The sequence below is a fragment of the Sesamum indicum genome, linkage group LG2 (genome assembly GCF_026168435.1).
Source record: "Sesamum indicum cultivar Baizhima isolate 11 linkage group LG2, ASM2616843v1, whole genome shotgun sequence".
Lineage (NCBI taxonomy): Eukaryota > Viridiplantae > Streptophyta > Magnoliopsida > Lamiales > Pedaliaceae > Sesamum > Sesamum indicum.
In genome coordinates this window covers 2,720,026-2,735,483 of record NC_142658.1, presented here as the reverse complement: position 1 = coordinate 2,735,483, position 15,458 = coordinate 2,720,026, and the positions used below count along the sequence as shown (strand labels likewise).

Genomic DNA, 15,458 nt, shown 5'->3' with positions numbered 1-15,458 from the left:
TTTCCATCGGCCGTCGCGTTCGGTGGGCCCGTGGGCCCCATTCGTCCGGAGTCGGACATGGGGTCCCTCGGGCCGTTTTGGGAGAGCGGAGTGCGCGAAGGGGAAAGAAAAAAACAAGAAGAAGAAAGACTTGACAACCGGGAGGAGCGGCTCGCAAAAAGGGGTGCAACACGAGGACTTCCCAGGGGGTCACCCATCCTAGTACTACTCTCGCCCAAGCACGCTTAACTTCGGAGTTCTGATGGGATCCGGTGCATTAGTGCTGGTATGATCGCACCCGCTGAGATTTGGGCGCTTTAATGTTTTATCAGGCAGCGGGGGGGAGCCCGGAGGGGCGTCGAAACTTACGGACGGCCTAACTTTGCGCACGGGTGGAGTTACGCGGCGAGCAGCATATGCACGCGAAGCTCTCTCCGAGCTCCACGACGTGGACAACTGGGCTCCGCCCCGTTGTGCCCCATCTCGTCCCCCAAAATCAGCCATTTCGGGCGCATTCCGGGGCCGTTTTCCATCGGCCGTCGCGTTCGGTGGGCCCGTGGGCCCCATTCGTCCGGAGTCGGACATGGGGTCCCTCGGGCCGTTTTGGGAGAGCGGAGTGCGCGAAGGGGAAAGAAAAAAACAAGAAGAAGAAAGACTTGACAACCGGGAGGAGCGGCTCGCAAAAAGGGGTGCAACACGAGGACTTCCCAGGGGGTCACCCATCCTAGTACTACTCTCGCCCAAGCGCGCTTAACTTCGGAGTTCTGATGGGATCCGATGCATTAGTGCTGGTATGATCGCACCCGCTGAGATTTGGGCGCTTTAATGTTTTATCAGGCAGCGGGGGGGAGCCCGGAGGGGCGTCGAAACTTACGGACGGCCTAACTTTGCGCACGGGTGGAGTTACGCGGCGAGCAGCATATGCACGCGAAGCTCTCTCCGAGCTCCACGACGTGAACAACTGGGCTCCGCCCCGTTGTGCCCCATCTCGTCCCCCAAAATCAGCCATTTCGGGCGCATTCCGGGGCCGTTTTCCATCGGCCGTCGCGTTCGGTGGGCCCGTGGGCCCCATTCGTCCGGAGTCGGACATGGGGTCCCTCGGGCCGTTTTGGGAGAGCGGAGTGCGCGAAGGGGAAAGAAAAAAACAAGAAGAAGAAAGACTTGACAACCGGGAGGAGCGGCTCGCAAAAAGGGGTGCAACACGAGGACTTCCCAGGGGGTCACCCATCCTAGTACTACTCTCGCCCAAGCGCGCTTAACTTCGGAGTTCTGATGGGATCCGGTGCATTAGTGCTGGTATGATCGCACCCGCTGAGATTTGGGCGCTTTAATGTTTTATCAGGCAGCGGGGGGGAGCCCGGAGGGGCGTCGAAACTTACGGACGGCCTAACTTTGCGCGCGGGTGGAGTTACGCGGCGAGCAGCATATGCACGCGAAGCTCTCTCCGAGCTCCACGACGTGGACAACTGGGCTCCGCCCCGTTGTGCCCCATCTCGTCCCCCAAAATCAGCCATTTCGGGCGCATTCCGGGGCCGTTTTCCATCGGCCGTCGCGTTCGGTGGGCCCGTGGGCCCCATTCGTCCGGAGTCGGACATGGGGTCCCTCGGGCCGTTTTGGGAGAGCGGAGTGCGCGAAGGGGAAAGAAAAAAACAAGAAGAAGAAAGACTTGACAACCGGGAGGAGCGGCTCGCAAAAAGGGGTGCAACACGAGGACTTCCCAGGGGGTCACCCATCCTAGTACTACTCTCGCCCAAGCACGCTTAACTTCGGAGTTCTGATGGGATCCGGTGCATTAGTGCTGGTATGATCGCACCCGCTGAGATTTGGGCGCTTTAATGTTTTATCAGGCAGCGGGGGGGAGCCCGGAGGGGCGTCGAAACTTACGGACGGCCTAACTTTGCGCACGGGTGGAGTTACGCGGCGAGCAGCATATGCACGCGAAGCTCTCTCCGAGCTCCACGACGTGGACAACTGGGCTCCGCCCCGTTGTGCCCCATCTCGTCCCCCAAAATCAGCCATTTCGGGCGCATTCCGGGGCCGTTTTCCATCGGCCGTCGCGTTCGGTGGGCCCGTGGGCCCCATTCGTCCGGAGTCGGACATGGGGTCCCTCGGGCCGTTTTGGGAGAGCGGAGTGCGCGAAGGGGAAAGAAAAAAACAAGAAGAAGAAAGACTTGACAACCGGGAGGAGCGGCTCGCAAAAAGGGGTGCAACACGAGGACTTCCCAGGGGGTCACCCATCCTAGTACTACTCTCGCCCAAGCACGCTTAACTTCGGAGTTCTGATGGGATCCGGTGCATTAGTGCTGGTATGATCGCACCCGCTGAGATTTGGGCGCTTTAATGTTTTATCAGGCAGCGGGGGGGAGCCCGGAGGGGCGTCGAAACTTACGGACGGCCTAACTTTGCGCACGGGTGGAGTTACGCGGCGAGCAGCATATGCACGCGAAGCTCTCTCCGAGCTCCACGACGTGGACAACTGGGCTCCGCCCCGTTGTGCCCCATCTCGTCCCCCAAAATCAGCCATTTCGGGCGCATTCCGGGGCCGTTTTCCATCGGCCGTCGCGTTCGGTGGGCCCGTGGGCCCCATTCGTCCGGAGTCGGACATGGGGTCCCTCGGGCCGTTTTGGGAGAGCGGAGTGCGCGAAGGGGAAAGAAAAAAACAAGAAGAAGAAAGACTTGACAACCGGGAGGAGCGGCTCGCAAAAAGGGGTGCAACACGAGGACTTCCCAGGGGGTCACCCATCCTAGTACTACTCTCGCCCAAGCGCGCTTAACTTCGGAGTTCTGATGGGATCCGGTGCATTAGTGCTGGTATGATCGCACCCGCTGAGATTTGGGCGCTTTAATGTTTTATCAGGCAGCGGGGGGGAGCCCGGAGGGGCGTCGAAACTTACGGACGGCCTAACTTTGCGCGCGGGTGGAGTTACGCGGCGAGCAGCATATGCACGCGAAGCTCTCTCCGAGCTCCACGACGTGGACAACTGGGCTCCGCCCCGTTGTGCCCCATCTCGTCCCCCAAAATCAGCCATTTCGGGCGCATTCCGGGGCCGTTTTCCATCGGCCGTCGCGTTCGGTGGGCCCGTGGGCCCCATTCGTCCGGAGTCGGACATGGGGTCCCTCGGGCCGTTTTGGGAGAGCGGAGTGCGCGAAGGGGAAAGAAAAAAACAAGAAGAAGAAAGACTTGACAACCGGGAGGAGCGGCTCGCAAAAAGGGGTGCAACACGAGGACTTCCCAGGGGGTCACCCATCCTAGTACTACTCTCGCCCAAGCACGCTTAACTTCGGAGTTCTGATGGGATCCGGTGCATTAGTGCTGGTATGATCGCACCCGCTGAGATTTGGGCGCTTTAATGTTTTATCAGGCAGCGGGGGGGAGCCCGGAGGGGCGTCGAAACTTACGGACGGCCTAACTTTGCGCACGGGTGGAGTTACGCGGCGAGCAGCATATGCACGCGAAGCTCTCTCCGAGCTCCACGACGTGGACAACTGGGCTCCGCCCCGTTGTGCCCCATCTCGTCCCCCAAAATCAGCCATTTCGGGCGCATTCCGGGGCCGTTTTCCATCGGCCGTCGCGTTCGGTGGGCCCGTGGGCCCCATTCGTCCGGAGTCGGACATGGGGTCCCTCGGGCCGTTTTGGGAGAGCGGAGTGCGCGAAGGGGAAAGAAAAAAACAAGAAGAAGAAAGACTTGACAACCGGGAGGAGCGGCTCGCAAAAAGGGGTGCAACACGAGGACTTCCCAGGGGGTCACCCATCCTAGTACTACTCTCGCCCAAGCACGCTTAACTTCGGAGTTCTGATGGGATCCGGTGCATTAGTGCTGGTATGATCGCACCCGCTGAGATTTGGGCGCTTTAATGTTTTATCAGGCAGCGGGGGGGAGCCCGGAGGGGCGTCGAAACTTACGGACGGCCTAACTTTGCGCACGGGTGGAGTTACGCGGCGAGCAGCATATGCACGCGAAGCTCTCTCCGAGCTCCACGACGTGGACAACTGGGCTCCGCCCCGTTGTGCCCCATCTCGTCCCCCAAAATCAGCCATTTCGGGCGCATTCCGGGGCCGTTTTCCATCGGCCGTCGCGTTCGGTGGGCCCGTGGGCCCCATTCGTCCGGAGTCGGACATGGGGTCCCTCGGGCCGTTTTGGGAGAGCGGAGTGCGCGAAGGGGAAAGAAAAAAACAAGAAGAAGAAAGACTTGACAACCGGGAGGAGCGGCTCGCAAAAAGGGGTGCAACACGAGGACTTCCCAGGGGGTCACCCATCCTAGTACTACTCTCGCCCAAGCACGCTTAACTTCGGAGTTCTGATGGGATCCGGTGCATTAGTGCTGGTATGATCGCACCCGCTGAGATTTGGGCGCTTTAATGTTTTATCAGGCAGCGGGGGGGAGCCCGGAGGGGCGTCGAAACTTACGGACGGCCTAACTTTGCGCACGGGTGGAGTTACGCGGCGAGCAGCATATGCACGCGAAGCTCTCTCCGAGCTCCACGACGTGGACAACTGGGCTCCGCCCCGTTGTGCCCCATCTCGTCCCCCAAAATCAGCCATTTCGGGCGCATTCCGGGGCCGTTTTCCATCGGCCGTCGCGTTCGGTGGGCCCGTGGGCCCCATTCGTCCGGAGTCGGACATGGGGTCCCTCGGGCCGTTTTGGGAGAGCGGAGTGCGCGAAGGGGAAAGAAAAAAACAAGAAGAAGAAAGACTTGACAACCGGGAGGAGCGGCTCGCAAAAAGGGGTGCAACACGAGGACTTCCCAGGGGGTCACCCATCCTAGTACTACTCTCGCCCAAGCACGCTTAACTTCGGAGTTCTGATGGGATCCGGTGCATTAGTGCTGGTATGATCGCACCCGCTGAGATTTGGGCGCTTTAATGTTTTATCAGGCAGCGGGGGGGAGCCCGGAGGGGCGTCGAAACTTACGGACGGCCTAACTTTGCGCACGGGTGGAGTTACGCGGCGAGCAGCATATGCACGCGAAGCTCTCTCCGAGCTCCACGACGTGGACAACTGGGCTCCGCCCCGTTGTGCCCCATCTCGTCCCCCAAAATCAGCCATTTCGGGCGCATTCCGGGGCCGTTTTCCATCGGCCGTCGCGTTCGGTGGGCCCGTGGGCCCCATTCGTCCGGAGTCGGACATGGGGTCCCTCGGGCCGTTTTGGGAGAGCGGAGTGCGCGAAGGGGAAAGAAAAAAACAAGAAGAAGAAAGACTTGACAACCGGGAGGAGCGGCTCGCAAAAAGGGGTGCAACACGAGGACTTCCCAGGGGGTCACCCATCCTAGTACTACTCTCGCCCAAGCGCGCTTAACTTCGGAGTTCTGATGGGATCCGATGCATTAGTGCTGGTATGATCGCACCCGCTGAGATTTGGGCGCTTTAATGTTTTATCAGGCAGCGGGGGGGAGCCCGGAGGGGCGTCGAAACTTACGGACGGCCTAACTTTGCGCGCGGGTGGAGTTACGCGGCGAGCAGCATATGCACGCGAAGCTCTCTCCGAGCTCCACGACGTGGACAACTGGGCTCCGCCCCGTTGTGCCCCATCTCGTCCCCCAAAATCAGCCATTTCGGGCGCATTCCGGGGCCGTTTTCCATCGGCCGTCGCGTTCGGTGGGCCCGTGGGCCCCATTCGTCCGGAGTCGGACATGGGGTCCCTCGGGCCGTTTTGGGAGAGCGGAGTGCGCGAAGGGGAAAGAAAAAAACAAGAAGAAGAAAGACTTGACAACCGGGAGGAGCGGCTCGCAAAAAGGGGTGCAACACGAGGACTTCCCAGGGGGTCACCCATCCTAGTACTACTCTCGCCCAAGCACGCTTAACTTCGGAGTTCTGATGGGATCCGGTGCATTAGTGCTGGTATGATCGCACCCGCTGAGATTTGGGCGCTTTAATGTTTTATCAGGCAGCGGGGGGGAGCCCGGAGGGGCGTCGAAACTTACGGACGGCCTAACTTTGCGCACGGGTGGAGTTACGCGGCGAGCAGCATATGCACGCGAAGCTCTCTCCGAGCTCCACGACGTGGACAACTGGGCTCCGCCCCGTTGTGCCCCATCTCGTCCCCCAAAATCAGCCATTTCGGGCGCATTCCGGGGCCGTTTTCCATCGGCCGTCGCGTTCGGTGGGCCCGTGGGCCCCATTCGTCCGGAGTCGGACATGGGGTCCCTCGGGCCGTTTTGGGAGAGCGGAGTGCGCGAAGGGGAAAGAAAAAAACAAGAAGAAGAAAGACTTGACAACCGGGAGGAGCGGCTCGCAAAAAGGGGTGCAACACGAGGACTTCCCAGGGGGTCACCCATCCTAGTACTACTCTCGCCCAAGCGCGCTTAACTTCGGAGTTCTGATGGGATCCGGTGCATTAGTGCTGGTATGATCGCACCCGCTGAGATTTGGGCGCTTTAATGTTTTATCAGGCAGCGGGGGGGAGCCCGGAGGGGCGTCGAAACTTACGGACGGCCTAACTTTGCGCGCGGGTGGAGTTACGCGGCGAGCAGCATATGCACGCGAAGCTCTCTCCGAGCTCCACGACGTGGACAACTGGGCTCCGCCCCGTTGTGCCCCATCTCGTCCCCCAAAATCAGCCATTTCGGGCGCATTCCGGGGCCGTTTTCCATCGGCCGTCGCGTTCGGTGGGCCCGTGGGCCCCATTCGTCCGGAGTCGGGCATGGGGTCCCTCGGGCCGTTTTGGGAGAGCGGAGTGCGCGAAGGGGAAAGAAAAAAACAAGAAGAAGAAAGACTTGACAACCGGGAGGAGCGGCTCGCAAAAAGGGGTGCAACACGAGGACTTCCCAGGGGGTCACCCATCCTAGTACTACTCTCGCCCAAGCACGCTTAACTTCGGAGTTCTGATGGGATCCGGTGCATTAGTGCTGGTATGATCGCACCCGCTGAGATTTGGGCGCTTTAATGTTTTATCAGGCAGCGGGGGGGAGCCCGGAGGGGCGTCGAAACTTACGGACGGCCTAACTTTGCGCACGGGTGGAGTTACGCGGCGAGCAGCATATGCACGCGAAGCTCTCTCCGAGCTCCACGACGTGAACAACTGGGCTCCGCCCCGTTGTGCCCCATCTCGTCCCCCAAAATCAGCCATTTCGGGCGCATTCCGGGGCCGTTTTCCATCGGCCGTCGCGTTCGGTGGGCCCGTGGGCCCCATTCGTCCGGAGTCGGACATGGGGTCCCTCGGGCCGTTTTGGGAGAGCGGAGTGCGCGAAGGGGAAAGAAAAAAACAAGAAGAAGAAAGACTTGACAACCGGGAGGAGCGGCTCGCAAAAAGGGGTGCAACACGAGGACTTCCCAGGGGGTCACCCATCCTAGTACTACTCTCGCCCAAGCGCGCTTAACTTCGGAGTTCTGATGGGATCCGGTGCATTAGTGCTGGTATGATCGCACCCGCTGAGATTTGGGCGCTTTAATGTTTTATCAGGCAGCGGGGGGGAGCCCGGAGGGGCGTCGAAACTTACGGACGGCCTAACTTTGCGCGCGGGTGGAGTTACGCGGCGAGCAGCATATGCACGCGAAGCTCTCTCCGAGCTCCACGACGTGGACAACTGGGCTCCGCCCCGTTGTGCCCCATCTCGTCCCCCAAAATCAGCCATTTCGGGCGCATTCCGGGGCCGTTTTCCATCGGCCGTCGCGTTCGGTGGGCCCGTGGGCCCCATTCGTCCGGAGTCGGACATGGGGTCCCTCGGGCCGTTTTGGGAGAGCGGAGTGCGCGAAGGGGAAAGAAAAAAACAAGAAGAAGAAAGACTTGACAACCGGGAGGAGCGGCTCGCAAAAAGGGGTGCAACACGAGGACTTCCCAGGGGGTCACCCATCCTAGTACTACTCTCGCCCAAGCACGCTTAACTTCGGAGTTCTGATGGGATCCGGTGCATTAGTGCTGGTATGATCGCACCCGCTGAGATTTGGGCGCTTTAATGTTTTATCAGGCAGCGGGGGGGAGCCCGGAGGGGCGTCGAAACTTACGGACGGCCTAACTTTGCGCACGGGTGGAGTTACGCGGCGAGCAGCATATGCACGCGAAGCTCTCTCCGAGCTCCACGACGTGGACAACTGGGCTCCGCCCCGTTGTGCCCCATCTCGTCCCCCAAAATCAGCCATTTCGGGCGCATTCCGGGGCCGTTTTCCATCGGCCGTCGCGTTCGGTGGGCCCGTGGGCCCCATTCGTCCGGAGTCGGACATGGGGTCCCTCGGGCCGTTTTGGGAGAGCGGAGTGCGCGAAGGGGAAAGAAAAAAACAAGAAGAAGAAAGACTTGACAACCGGGAGGAGCGGCTCGCAAAAAGGGGTGCAACACGAGGACTTCCCAGGGGGTCACCCATCCTAGTACTACTCTCGCCCAAGCGCGCTTAACTTCGGAGTTCTGATGGGATCCGGTGCATTAGTGCTGGTATGATCGCACCCGCTGAGATTTGGGCGCTTTAATGTTTTATCAGGCAGCGGGGGGGAGCCCGGAGGGGCGTCGAAACTTACGGACGGCCTAACTTTGCGCGCGGGTGGAGTTACGCGGCGAGCAGCATATGCACGCGAAGCTCTCTCCGAGCTCCACGACGTGGACAACTGGGCTTCGCCCCGTTGTGCCCCATCTCGTCCCCCAAAATCAGCCATTTCGGGCGCATTCCGGGGCCGTTTTCCATCGGCCGTCGCGTTCGGTGGGCCCGTGGGCCCCATTCGTCCGGAGTCGGACATGGGGTCCCTCGGGCCGTTTTGGGAGAGCGGAGTGCGCGAAGGGGAAAGAAAAAAACAAGAAGAAGAAAGACTTGACAACCGGGAGGAGCGGCTCGCAAAAAGGGGTGCAACACGAGGACTTCCCAGGGGGTCACCCATCCTAGTACTACTCTCGCCCAAGCGCGCTTAACTTCGGAGTTCTGATGGGATCCGGTGCATTAGTGCTGGTATGATCGCACCCGCTGAGATTTGGGCGCTTTAATGTTTTATCAGGCAGCGGGGGGGAGCCCGGAGGGGCGTCGAAACTTACGGACGGCCTAACTTTGCGCGCGGGTGGAGTTACGCGGCGAGCAGCATATGCACGCGAAGCTCTCTCCGAGCTCCACGACGTGGACAACTGGGCTCCGCCCCGTTGTGCCCCATCTCGTCCCCCAAAATCAGCCATTTCGGGCGCATTCCGGGGCCGTTTTCCATCGGCCGTCGCGTTCGGTGGGCCCGTGGGCCCCATTCGTCCGGAGTCGGACATGGGGTCCCTCGGGCCGTTTTGGGAGAGCGGAGTGCGCGAAGGGGAAAGAAAAAAACAAGAAGAAGAAAGACTTGACAACCGGGAGGAGCGGCTCGCAAAAAGGGGTGCAACACGAGGACTTCCCAGGGGGTCACCCATCCTAGTACTACTCTCGCCCAAGCACGCTTAACTTCGGAGTTCTGATGGGATCCGGTGCATTAGTGCTGGTATGATCGCACCCGCTGAGATTTGGGCGCTTTAATGTTTTATCAGGCAGCGGGGGGGAGCCCGGAGGGGCGTCGAAACTTACGGACGGCCTAACTTTGCGCACGGGTGGAGTTACGCGGCGAGCAGCATATGCACGCGAAGCTCTCTCCGAGCTCCACGACGTGGACAACTGGGCTCCGCCCCGTTGTGCCCCATCTCGTCCCCCAAAATCAGCCATTTCGGGCGCATTCCGGGGCCGTTTTCCATCGGCCGTCGCGTTCGGTGGGCCCGTGGGCCCCATTCGTCCGGAGTCGGACATGGGGTCCCTCGGGCCGTTTTGGGAGAGCGGAGTGCGCGAAGGGGAAAGAAAAAAACAAGAAGAAGAAAGACTTGACAACCGGGAGGAGCGGCTCGCAAAAAGGGGTGCAACACGAGGACTTCCCAGGGGGTCACCCATCCTAGTACTACTCTCGCCCAAGCGCGCTTAACTTCGGAGTTCTGATGGGATCCGGTGCATTAGTGCTGGTATGATCGCACCCGCTGAGATTTGGGCGCTTTAATGTTTTATCAGGCAGCGGGGGGGAGCCCGGAGGGGCGTCGAAACTTACGGACGGCCTAACTTTGCGCGCGGGTGGAGTTACGCGGCGAGCAGCATATGCACGCGAAGCTCTCTCCGAGCTCCACGACGTGGACAACTGGGCTTCGCCCCGTTGTGCCCCATCTCGTCCCCCAAAATCAGCCATTTCGGGCGCATTCCGGGGCCGTTTTCCATCGGCCGTCGCGTTCGGTGGGCCCGTGGGCCCCATTCGTCCGGAGTCGGACATGGGGTCCCTCGGGCCGTTTTGGGAGAGCGGAGTGCGCGAAGGGGAAAGAAAAAAACAAGAAGAAGAAAGACTTGACAACCGGGAGGAGCGGCTCGCAAAAAGGGGTGCAACACGAGGACTTCCCAGGGGGTCACCCATCCTAGTACTACTCTCGCCCAAGCACGCTTAACTTCGGAGTTCTGATGGGATCCGGTGCATTAGTGCTGGTATGATCGCACCCGCTGAGATTTGGGCGCTTTAATGTTTTATCAGGCAGCGGGGGGGAGCCCGGAGGGGCGTCGAAACTTACGGACGGCCTAACTTTGCGCACGGGTGGAGTTACGCGGCGAGCAGCATATGCACGCGAAGCTCTCTCCGAGCTCCACGACGTGGACAACTGGGCTCCGCCCCGTTGTGCCCCATCTCGTCCCCCAAAATCAGCCATTTCGGGCGCATTCCGGGGCCGTTTTCCATCGGCCGTCGCGTTCGGTGGGCCCGTGGGCCCCATTCGTCCGGAGTCGGACATGGGGTCCCTCGGGCCGTTTTGGGAGAGCGGAGTGCGCGAAGGGGAAAGAAAAAAACAAGAAGAAGAAAGACTTGACAACCGGGAGGAGCGGCTCGCAAAAAGGGGTGCAACACGAGGACTTCCCAGGGGGTCACCCATCCTAGTACTACTCTCGCCCAAGCACGCTTAACTTCGGAGTTCTGATGGGATCCGGTGCATTAGTGCTGGTATGATCGCACCCGCTGAGATTTGGGCGCTTTAATGTTTTATCAGGCAGCGGGGGGGAGCCCGGAGGGGCGTCGAAACTTACGGACGGCCTAACTTTGCGCACGGGTGGAGTTACGCGGCGAGCAGCATATGCACGCGAAGCTCTCTCCGAGCTCCACGACGTGGACAACTGGGCTCCGCCCCGTTGTGCCCCATCTCGTCCCCCAAAATCAGCCATTTCGGGCGCATTCCGGGGCCGTTTTCCATCGGCCGTCGCGTTCGGTGGGCCCGTGGGCCCCATTCGTCCGGAGTCGGACATGGGGTCCCTCGGGCCGTTTTGGGAGAGCGGAGTGCGCGAAGGGGAAAGAAAAAAACAAGAAGAAGAAAGACTTGACAACCGGGAGGAGCGGCTCGCAAAAAGGGGTGCAACACGAGGACTTCCCAGGGGGTCACCCATCCTAGTACTACTCTCGCCCAAGCACGCTTAACTTCGGAGTTCTGATGGGATCCGGTGCATTAGTGCTGGTATGATCGCACCCGCTGAGATTTGGGCGCTTTAATGTTTTATCAGGCAGCGGGGGGGAGCCCGGAGGGGCGTCGAAACTTACGGACGGCCTAACTTTGCGCACGGGTGGAGTTACGCGGCGAGCAGCATATGCACGCGAAGCTCTCTCCGAGCTCCACGACGTGGACAACTGGGCTCCGCCCCGTTGTGCCCCATCTCGTCCCCCAAAATCAGCCATTTCGGGCGCATTCCGGGGCCGTTTTCCATCGGCCGTCGCGTTCGGTGGGCCCGTGGGCCCCATTCGTCCGGAGTCGGACATGGGGTCCCTCGGGCCGTTTTGGGAGAGCGGAGTGCGCGAAGGGGAAAGAAAAAAACAAGAAGAAGAAAGACTTGACAACCGGGAGGAGCGGCTCGCAAAAAGGGGTGCAACACGAGGACTTCCCAGGGGGTCACCCATCCTAGTACTACTCTCGCCCAAGCACGCTTAACTTCGGAGTTCTGATGGGATCCGGTGCATTAGTGCTGGTATGATCGCACCCGCTGAGATTTGGGCGCTTTAATGTTTTATCAGGCAGCGGGGGGGAGCCCGGAGGGGCGTCGAAACTTACGGACGGCCTAACTTTGCGCACGGGTGGAGTTACGCGGCGAGCAGCATATGCACGCGAAGCTCTCTCCGAGCTCCACGACGTGGACAACTGGGCTCCGCCCCGTTGTGCCCCATCTCGTCCCCCAAAATCAGCCATTTCGGGCGCATTCCGGGGCCGTTTTCCATCGGCCGTCGCGTTCGGTGGGCCCGTGGGCCCCATTCGTCCGGAGTCGGACATGGGGTCCCTCGGGCCGTTTTGGGAGAGCGGAGTGCGCGAAGGGGAAAGAAAAAAACAAGAAGAAGAAAGACTTGACAACCGGGAGGAGCGGCTCGCAAAAAGGGGTGCAACACGAGGACTTCCCAGGGGGTCACCCATCCTAGTACTACTCTCGCCCAAGCACGCTTAACTTCGGAGTTCTGATGGGATCCGGTGCATTAGTGCTGGTATGATCGCACCCGCTGAGATTTGGGCGCTTTAATGTTTTATCAGGCAGCGGGGGGGAGCCCGGAGGGGCGTCGAAACTTACGGACGGCCTAACTTTGCGCACGGGTGGAGTTACGCGGCGAGCAGCATATGCACGCGAAGCTCTCTCCGAGCTCCACGACGTGGACAACTGGGCTCCGCCCCGTTGTGCCCCATCTCGTCCCCCAAAATCAGCCATTTCGGGCGCATTCCGGGGCCGTTTTCCATCGGCCGTCGCGTTCGGTGGGCCCGTGGGCCCCATTCGTCCGGAGTCGGACATGGGGTCCCTCGGGCCGTTTTGGGAGAGCGGAGTGCGCGAAGGGGAAAGAAAAAAACAAGAAGAAGAAAGACTTGACAACCGGGAGGAGCGGCTCGCAAAAAGGGGTGCAACACGAGGACTTCCCAGGGGGTCACCCATCCTAGTACTACTCTCGCCCAAGCACGCTTAACTTCGGAGTTCTGATGGGATCCGGTGCATTAGTGCTGGTATGATCGCACCCGCTGAGATTTGGGCGCTTTAATGTTTTATCAGGCAGCGGGGGGGAGCCCGGAGGGGCGTCGAAACTTACGGACGGCCTAACTTTGCGCACGGGTGGAGTTACGCGGCGAGCAGCATATGCACGCGAAGCTCTCTCCGAGCTCCACGACGTGGACAACTGGGCTCCGCCCCGTTGTGCCCCATCTCGTCCCCCAAAATCAGCCATTTCGGGCGCATTCCGGGGCCGTTTTCCATCGGCCGTCGCGTTCGGTGGGCCCGTGGGCCCCATTCGTCCGGAGTCGGACATGGGGTCCCTCGGGCCGTTTTGGGAGAGCGGAGTGCGCGAAGGGGAAAGAAAAAAACAAGAAGAAGAAAGACTTGACAACCGGGAGGAGCGGCTCGCAAAAAGGGGTGCAACACGAGGACTTCCCAGGGGGTCACCCATCCTAGTACTACTCTCGCCCAAGCACGCTTAACTTCGGAGTTCTGATGGGATCCGGTGCATTAGTGCTGGTATGATCGCACCCGCTGAGATTTGGGCGCTTTAATGTTTTATCAGGCAGCGGGGGGGAGCCCGGAGGGGCGTCGAAACTTACGGACGGCCTAACTTTGCGCACGGGTGGAGTTACGCGGCGAGCAGCATATGCACGCGAAGCTCTCTCCGAGCTCCACGACGTGGACAACTGGGCTCCGCCCCGTTGTGCCCCATCTCGTCCCCCAAAATCAGCCATTTCGGGCGCATTCCGGGGCCGTTTTCCATCGGCCGTCGCGTTCGGTGGGCCCGTGGGCCCCATTCGTCCGGAGTCGGACATGGGGTCCCTCGGGCCGTTTTGGGAGAGCGGAGTGCGCGAAGGGGAAAGAAAAAAACAAGAAGAAGAAAGACTTGACAACCGGGAGGAGCGGCTCGCAAAAAGGGGTGCAACACGAGGACTTCCCAGGGGGTCACCCATCCTAGTACTACTCTCGCCCAAGCACGCTTAACTTCGGAGTTCTGATGGGATCCGGTGCATTAGTGCTGGTATGATCGCACCCGCTGAGATTTGGGCGCTTTAATGTTTTATCAGGCAGCGGGGGGGAGCCCGGAGGGGCGTCGAAACTTACGGACGGCCTAACTTTGCGCACGGGTGGAGTTACGCGGCGAGCAGCATATGCACGCGAAGCTCTCTCCGAGCTCCACGACGTGGACAACTGGGCTCCGCCCCGTTGTGCCCCATCTCGTCCCCCAAAATCAGCCATTTCGGGCGCATTCCGGGGCCGTTTTCCATCGGCCGTCGCGTTCGGTGGGCCCGTGGGCCCCATTCGTCCGGAGTCGGACATGGGGTCCCTCGGGCCGTTTTGGGAGAGCGGAGTGCGCGAAGGGGAAAGAAAAAAACAAGAAGAAGAAAGACTTGACAACCGGGAGGAGCGGCTCGCAAAAAGGGGTGCAACACGAGGACTTCCCAGGGGGTCACCCATCCTAGTACTACTCTCGCCCAAGCACGCTTAACTTCGGAGTTCTGATGGGATCCGGTGCATTAGTGCTGGTATGATCGCACCCGCTGAGATTTGGGCGCTTTAATGTTTTATCAGGCAGCGGGGGGGAGCCCGGAGGGGCGTCGAAACTTACGGACGGCCTAACTTTGCGCACGGGTGGAGTTACGCGGCGAGCAGCATATGCACGCGAAGCTCTCTCCGAGCTCCACGACGTGGACAACTGGGCTCCGCCCCGTTGTGCCCCATCTCGTCCCCCAAAATCAGCCATTTCGGGCGCATTCCGGGGCCGTTTTCCATCGGCCGTCGCGTTCGGTGGGCCCGTGGGCCCCATTCGTCCGGAGTCGGACATGGGGTCCCTCGGGCCGTTTTGGGAGAGCGGAGTGCGCGAAGGGGAAAGAAAAAAACAAGAAGAAGAAAGACTTGACAACCGGGAGGAGCGGCTCGCAAAAAGGGGTGCAACACGAGGACTTCCCAGGGGGTCACCCATCCTAGTACTACTCTCGCCCAAGCACGCTTAACTTCGGAGTTCTGATGGGATCCGGTGCATTAGTGCTGGTATGATCGCACCCGCTGAGATTTGGGCGCTTTAATGTTTTATCAGGCAGCGGGGGGGAGCCCGGAGGGGCGTCGAAACTTACGGACGGCCTAACTTTGCGCACGGGTGGAGTTACGCGGCGAGCAGCATATGCACGCGAAGCTCTCTCCGAGCTCCACGACGTGGACAACTGGGCTCCGCCCCGTTGTGCCCCATCTCGTCCCCCAAAATCAGCCATTTCGGGCGCATTCCGGGGCCGTTTTCCATCGGCCGTCGCGTTCGGTGGGCCCGTGGGCCCCATTCGTCCGGAGTCGGACATGGGGTCCCTCGGGCCGTTTTGGGAGAGCGGAGTGCGCGAAGGGGAAAGAAAAAAACAAGAAGAAGAAAGACTTGACAACCGGGAGGAGCGGCTCGCAAAAAGGGGTGCAACACGAGGACTTCCCAGGGGGTCACCCATCCTAGTACTACTCTCGCCCAAGCACGCTTAACTTCGGAGTTCTGATGGGATCCGGTGCATTAGTGCTGGTATGATCGCACCCGCTGAGATTTGGGCGCTTTAATGTTTTAT

General features: G+C 60.4%; 31 non-coding genes across 31 annotated transcripts; all 31 read right to left on the bottom strand.

Annotated features, from left to right (window-relative positions):
- Positions 1-160: 160 nt before the first annotated feature.
- Positions 161-279, bottom strand: LOC148789036 (5S ribosomal RNA). The gene has a single exon (XR_016064216.1). It is a non-coding gene; the product is annotated as a 5S ribosomal RNA (ribosomal RNA).
- A 386-nt stretch (positions 280-665) lies between these two features.
- Positions 666-784, bottom strand: LOC148789035 (5S ribosomal RNA). The gene has a single exon (XR_016064306.1). It is a non-coding gene; the product is annotated as a 5S ribosomal RNA (ribosomal RNA).
- A 386-nt stretch (positions 785-1,170) lies between these two features.
- LOC148789034 (5S ribosomal RNA) lies at positions 1,171-1,289 on the bottom strand. Its single transcript, XR_016064267.1, has one exon. It is a non-coding gene; the product is annotated as a 5S ribosomal RNA (ribosomal RNA).
- Positions 1,290-1,675: 386 nt separating this feature from the next.
- On the bottom strand, positions 1,676-1,794 carry LOC148789033 (5S ribosomal RNA). Its single transcript, XR_016064215.1, has one exon. It is a non-coding gene; the product is annotated as a 5S ribosomal RNA (ribosomal RNA).
- Positions 1,795-2,180: 386 nt separating this feature from the next.
- LOC148789032 (5S ribosomal RNA) lies at positions 2,181-2,299 on the bottom strand. Its single transcript, XR_016064214.1, has one exon. It is a non-coding gene; the product is annotated as a 5S ribosomal RNA (ribosomal RNA).
- A 386-nt stretch (positions 2,300-2,685) lies between these two features.
- On the bottom strand, positions 2,686-2,804 carry LOC148789031 (5S ribosomal RNA). The gene has a single exon (XR_016064266.1). It is a non-coding gene; the product is annotated as a 5S ribosomal RNA (ribosomal RNA).
- A 386-nt stretch (positions 2,805-3,190) lies between these two features.
- On the bottom strand, positions 3,191-3,309 carry LOC148789030 (5S ribosomal RNA). The gene has a single exon (XR_016064213.1). It is a non-coding gene; the product is annotated as a 5S ribosomal RNA (ribosomal RNA).
- A 386-nt stretch (positions 3,310-3,695) lies between these two features.
- LOC148789029 (5S ribosomal RNA) lies at positions 3,696-3,814 on the bottom strand. The gene has a single exon (XR_016064211.1). It is a non-coding gene; the product is annotated as a 5S ribosomal RNA (ribosomal RNA).
- A 386-nt stretch (positions 3,815-4,200) lies between these two features.
- Positions 4,201-4,319, bottom strand: LOC148789028 (5S ribosomal RNA). The gene has a single exon (XR_016064210.1). It is a non-coding gene; the product is annotated as a 5S ribosomal RNA (ribosomal RNA).
- Positions 4,320-4,705: 386 nt separating this feature from the next.
- LOC148789027 (5S ribosomal RNA) lies at positions 4,706-4,824 on the bottom strand. The gene has a single exon (XR_016064209.1). It is a non-coding gene; the product is annotated as a 5S ribosomal RNA (ribosomal RNA).
- Positions 4,825-5,210: 386 nt separating this feature from the next.
- LOC148789026 (5S ribosomal RNA) lies at positions 5,211-5,329 on the bottom strand. The gene has a single exon (XR_016064305.1). It is a non-coding gene; the product is annotated as a 5S ribosomal RNA (ribosomal RNA).
- A 386-nt stretch (positions 5,330-5,715) lies between these two features.
- Positions 5,716-5,834, bottom strand: LOC148789025 (5S ribosomal RNA). The gene has a single exon (XR_016064208.1). It is a non-coding gene; the product is annotated as a 5S ribosomal RNA (ribosomal RNA).
- A 386-nt stretch (positions 5,835-6,220) lies between these two features.
- On the bottom strand, positions 6,221-6,339 carry LOC148789024 (5S ribosomal RNA). The gene has a single exon (XR_016064265.1). It is a non-coding gene; the product is annotated as a 5S ribosomal RNA (ribosomal RNA).
- Positions 6,340-6,725: 386 nt separating this feature from the next.
- On the bottom strand, positions 6,726-6,844 carry LOC148789023 (5S ribosomal RNA). The gene has a single exon (XR_016064207.1). It is a non-coding gene; the product is annotated as a 5S ribosomal RNA (ribosomal RNA).
- A 386-nt stretch (positions 6,845-7,230) lies between these two features.
- On the bottom strand, positions 7,231-7,349 carry LOC148789022 (5S ribosomal RNA). The gene has a single exon (XR_016064264.1). It is a non-coding gene; the product is annotated as a 5S ribosomal RNA (ribosomal RNA).
- Positions 7,350-7,735: 386 nt separating this feature from the next.
- Positions 7,736-7,854, bottom strand: LOC148789021 (5S ribosomal RNA). The gene has a single exon (XR_016064206.1). It is a non-coding gene; the product is annotated as a 5S ribosomal RNA (ribosomal RNA).
- Positions 7,855-8,240: 386 nt separating this feature from the next.
- LOC148789020 (5S ribosomal RNA) lies at positions 8,241-8,359 on the bottom strand. The gene has a single exon (XR_016064263.1). It is a non-coding gene; the product is annotated as a 5S ribosomal RNA (ribosomal RNA).
- Positions 8,360-8,745: 386 nt separating this feature from the next.
- LOC148789019 (5S ribosomal RNA) lies at positions 8,746-8,864 on the bottom strand. Its single transcript, XR_016064262.1, has one exon. It is a non-coding gene; the product is annotated as a 5S ribosomal RNA (ribosomal RNA).
- A 386-nt stretch (positions 8,865-9,250) lies between these two features.
- On the bottom strand, positions 9,251-9,369 carry LOC148789018 (5S ribosomal RNA). The gene has a single exon (XR_016064205.1). It is a non-coding gene; the product is annotated as a 5S ribosomal RNA (ribosomal RNA).
- Positions 9,370-9,755: 386 nt separating this feature from the next.
- Positions 9,756-9,874, bottom strand: LOC148789017 (5S ribosomal RNA). Its single transcript, XR_016064261.1, has one exon. It is a non-coding gene; the product is annotated as a 5S ribosomal RNA (ribosomal RNA).
- A 386-nt stretch (positions 9,875-10,260) lies between these two features.
- Positions 10,261-10,379, bottom strand: LOC148789016 (5S ribosomal RNA). Its single transcript, XR_016064204.1, has one exon. It is a non-coding gene; the product is annotated as a 5S ribosomal RNA (ribosomal RNA).
- Positions 10,380-10,765: 386 nt separating this feature from the next.
- LOC148789015 (5S ribosomal RNA) lies at positions 10,766-10,884 on the bottom strand. The gene has a single exon (XR_016064203.1). It is a non-coding gene; the product is annotated as a 5S ribosomal RNA (ribosomal RNA).
- Positions 10,885-11,270: 386 nt separating this feature from the next.
- On the bottom strand, positions 11,271-11,389 carry LOC148789014 (5S ribosomal RNA). Its single transcript, XR_016064202.1, has one exon. It is a non-coding gene; the product is annotated as a 5S ribosomal RNA (ribosomal RNA).
- Positions 11,390-11,775: 386 nt separating this feature from the next.
- LOC148789013 (5S ribosomal RNA) lies at positions 11,776-11,894 on the bottom strand. The gene has a single exon (XR_016064200.1). It is a non-coding gene; the product is annotated as a 5S ribosomal RNA (ribosomal RNA).
- Positions 11,895-12,280: 386 nt separating this feature from the next.
- LOC148789012 (5S ribosomal RNA) lies at positions 12,281-12,399 on the bottom strand. Its single transcript, XR_016064199.1, has one exon. It is a non-coding gene; the product is annotated as a 5S ribosomal RNA (ribosomal RNA).
- Positions 12,400-12,785: 386 nt separating this feature from the next.
- On the bottom strand, positions 12,786-12,904 carry LOC148789011 (5S ribosomal RNA). The gene has a single exon (XR_016064198.1). It is a non-coding gene; the product is annotated as a 5S ribosomal RNA (ribosomal RNA).
- A 386-nt stretch (positions 12,905-13,290) lies between these two features.
- Positions 13,291-13,409, bottom strand: LOC148789010 (5S ribosomal RNA). Its single transcript, XR_016064197.1, has one exon. It is a non-coding gene; the product is annotated as a 5S ribosomal RNA (ribosomal RNA).
- Positions 13,410-13,795: 386 nt separating this feature from the next.
- Positions 13,796-13,914, bottom strand: LOC148789009 (5S ribosomal RNA). The gene has a single exon (XR_016064196.1). It is a non-coding gene; the product is annotated as a 5S ribosomal RNA (ribosomal RNA).
- A 386-nt stretch (positions 13,915-14,300) lies between these two features.
- On the bottom strand, positions 14,301-14,419 carry LOC148789008 (5S ribosomal RNA). Its single transcript, XR_016064195.1, has one exon. It is a non-coding gene; the product is annotated as a 5S ribosomal RNA (ribosomal RNA).
- A 386-nt stretch (positions 14,420-14,805) lies between these two features.
- On the bottom strand, positions 14,806-14,924 carry LOC148789007 (5S ribosomal RNA). Its single transcript, XR_016064194.1, has one exon. It is a non-coding gene; the product is annotated as a 5S ribosomal RNA (ribosomal RNA).
- Positions 14,925-15,310: 386 nt separating this feature from the next.
- Positions 15,311-15,429, bottom strand: LOC148789006 (5S ribosomal RNA). The gene has a single exon (XR_016064193.1). It is a non-coding gene; the product is annotated as a 5S ribosomal RNA (ribosomal RNA).
- Positions 15,430-15,458: the final 29 nt, after the last annotated feature.